Source organism: Cyprinodon variegatus, unplaced genomic scaffold (genome assembly GCF_000732505.1).
Source record: "Cyprinodon variegatus isolate N-32 unplaced genomic scaffold, C_variegatus-1.0 Scaffold1751, whole genome shotgun sequence".
Lineage (NCBI taxonomy): Eukaryota > Metazoa > Chordata > Actinopteri > Cyprinodontiformes > Cyprinodontidae > Cyprinodon > Cyprinodon variegatus.
The window spans coordinates 92,205-95,147 of NW_015152204.1; the positions used below are offsets into that span (position 1 = coordinate 92,205).

The window sequence follows — 2,943 nt, forward strand, 5'->3', positions numbered from 1 at the left end:
GCAGAGCACCAGACACGCATGCAACTGGCTTTTGAGGAAGCCAGGGAGAAGCTGAAGATTGCTGCAGATAGGAGAAAAAGAAATAATGACCAGCATGTTCAAGATTCTCCTCTGCATGAAGGTCAACTTGTCCTACTGCGAGACACCAGTCAACAGGGAAGACACAAAATTCAGGATCTGTGGCGCTCTAAGGTGTATAAGGTCCTAAAAGTACTGGGTGACACCAGAGATGTTTACACTGTGGCTCCTGCAGATGAGCTGAACAAAATTAAAAGGGTCCACAGATCTCTACTGAAGCCAGTTGTTTGCAGTGAAGTCCCAGTATCAGCAATTGGGGAACCTCTGTTAAGTGATTCATCCTTTGAGGATGAAACTGATCCTGATTTGTTTTTGAGGGTAAATGTCAACCAACCACCGCCTTCTTTGCCAGTCAACCCACCCATGGCCAGATATGACATGGTTCCTCGGTCCGCTGAGATATATCGTCCTCAAGCGCCTTCAACATCCGCCTCTCAAGCGCCTTCAACATCCGCCTCTCAAGCGCCTTCAACATCCGCCTCTCAAGCGCCTAGTGTTGCTAGCTTAAGTAAAGATGAGGGCCCTCTAAGGGTAATGAGAAGAACTGTGTCCACCATCTCCCAAGAGCAACAGGATTAGTGCATGGGGCTGCAAACTCTCCTGATGCACACTGTAATGCCGTTTGTGCACTGTTTAGACCTTGGTGTTAGTGTTTTTTGGAGTCGTCGCCGGGGCGTCTACGCAAGTTGGGGGGGTAGACTGTAGCAGCATAAATGGTACGCTGCCTCTTTAAGATCAATTTCGGTTGCTGCATATAAGCAGGTACCCATCTGCCACGAAGCTGCTTGCGTCATGACGTCGTATCATTTTGGTTCCTTTGTCTGCTGAACTGTGCTGGGTAAGCGTGGCTGTTTCTTTGTTTGTCAGCGTTTATCTTGGTTATTAATGCAAACTGGTCTGCTCCGTTTAGCCTCTTTTGCTGCTCCTCCAAAACCCGGACTGATCTGTTCGTTTGTTTGCTTGATGCCAGGAAGGTAAGGGCTAGCGTGGCTAGATAACATCCACCCCATATAAACAAAGCCTTTACACAGCATTTTGTTACAGCTGCGCTGCATAGGCGGAATTGTGAAACCGTTTATTTGGCAGCCTGGTAATGCAACAGGTAAGCGGCTATCATGAATAGTAGTTTCATCAGCAGTTGTATTGATGGTTTGCTTTGATGGTTTGCTTTATTTTTTTTTTAGCCTCCTGATGAGTCTTGACTACCATTATACTGGATTTGACACTCGCTGCTGTTTTGCCTAAAAGGAACTGTTTTGAGAGATCTATTTAGACTTTCCCCTGTTGTCGGGAGCATTGATGGCACTCCATCTGGATAAAAGTGCAATATTGTAGTGCTGTCGTGCCACCGTTTTACTCATTGTTTTATTTTTTTGTCTTTCTTTTAGGGACTGAGGCTTCTGTGGTGGCTGTGGTGACCCCTGGTGGCGGTGTCTTGTTTTGTGTGTTTTGTGGGAGCTCCTTTATTTTTTTTGTTTGCCGTGTTTTTGTAGTGTCCAGGGTGATCCTTTTTCGTCACTGGATGCTGCCCCTTTTCTCACCACTTCCCCCTCCCACTGGTAAGCCTCAGGTTCCTTTTAAAATTTAAATATTTTACAATCAATTTTATTAAAAATGCATTCACTGTTTTAACCATTTAATTGCAGATTATTGTGACTATTTTTAAACAAAGGAAGAATATTGAAGTTAATAAACTTTTGTAAAACTATTTGAATCTTGTCTCATTTCCAATAGAACTTACCTGTGTCCTTACTATTCTATTTTCCTGGAGTTATTCCAGGTGGCGTTGTCGGTATACCATATTAACTTTAACATCCAGCACTTGGATTTAACCAAAAAAAAAGAGAGAAAATCCAACCACCCCTCGCAGGTTGCCACACAAACAGGTTAATAAGGAAACTTAGTGACATGAAAATGAAAGTTGACATTGTCGATTTATTGCAGAAGGAATCAGGAAGCAGAGGATATATATATATATATATATATATATATATTTATTTATTTATTTATTTATTTTTTTTTCTTCCTGCCATGTGGTCCACACTCCATACGAGTTGGTGGCGGTAATGCCACCAACTGGTAACTGCCAACTGTCAATAAAACTCAATGAGAAGAAGAAAACAAAAAAAATAGATATTGAAATTTAAATACATTTTTTTATTGACTTGTTATTGCCACTCGCAGTCAGAAGACTCCAAGGTCGTCTGTGTGGCATCCCAGGGACTCCTATTCAGTCAAAATTGTGTGTGTGTGTGTATATATATATATATATATATATATATATATATATATATATATATATATATATATATATATATATATATATATATGTGTATGTTCTCTAGTAATATTTATTTTATATCCTCTGTAAATAGTTGTAGTAATTTTAAAATCTAATGTAAATACTTGTTTCCCTAAAACTAAACTGATGTTGTCACTGAGAAATTGTTCTAAGTTTACTTAAATTGTAAAGAAGTGATGAAACAGATCATGTAAAAAGGTTAAAAGACTTAAAGAACACACTGACAACAATAAATTTATAAACAATTTAATAATTTAACAATAACAGCAACACAGAATCTCAACTTGTTAAAAAAAACACCAAAAAAATGAACGTCTGTCCACCATCCTCTCCAATAAATTAAATAATCTGTCCATCCTTTCCCGCCTCCCTCTGCCATCTGATATCCTCCCTGATTAAATCCACCAACTCGTCACTCCTTCTTATCTTCCTCCTTTCCCTCCTCTCTCATCCTCATTCTCTTCCTAATCGTCAACCTGGTGCTGCTCATCCTCTGCAGCACCTGGCCCTGGTGTGTCCTAGTGTCAATTTCGTTAACGAAAACTAAACGAAAATATTTTCGT

At 40.0% G+C, this 2,943-nt stretch overlaps 1 long non-coding RNA gene across 1 annotated transcript in view; it reads left to right on the forward strand.

Annotated features, from left to right (window-relative positions):
- Window positions 1-1,640, forward strand: part of LOC107104457 — a 7,983-nt gene extending 6,343 nt beyond the window's left edge. The window contains exon 4 of the long non-coding RNA XR_001482257.1: window positions 1,467-1,640. This is a non-coding gene — a long non-coding RNA (uncharacterized LOC107104457). The remainder of the gene's footprint in view (window positions 1-1,466) is intronic.
- Window positions 1,641-2,943: the final 1,303 nt, after the last annotated feature.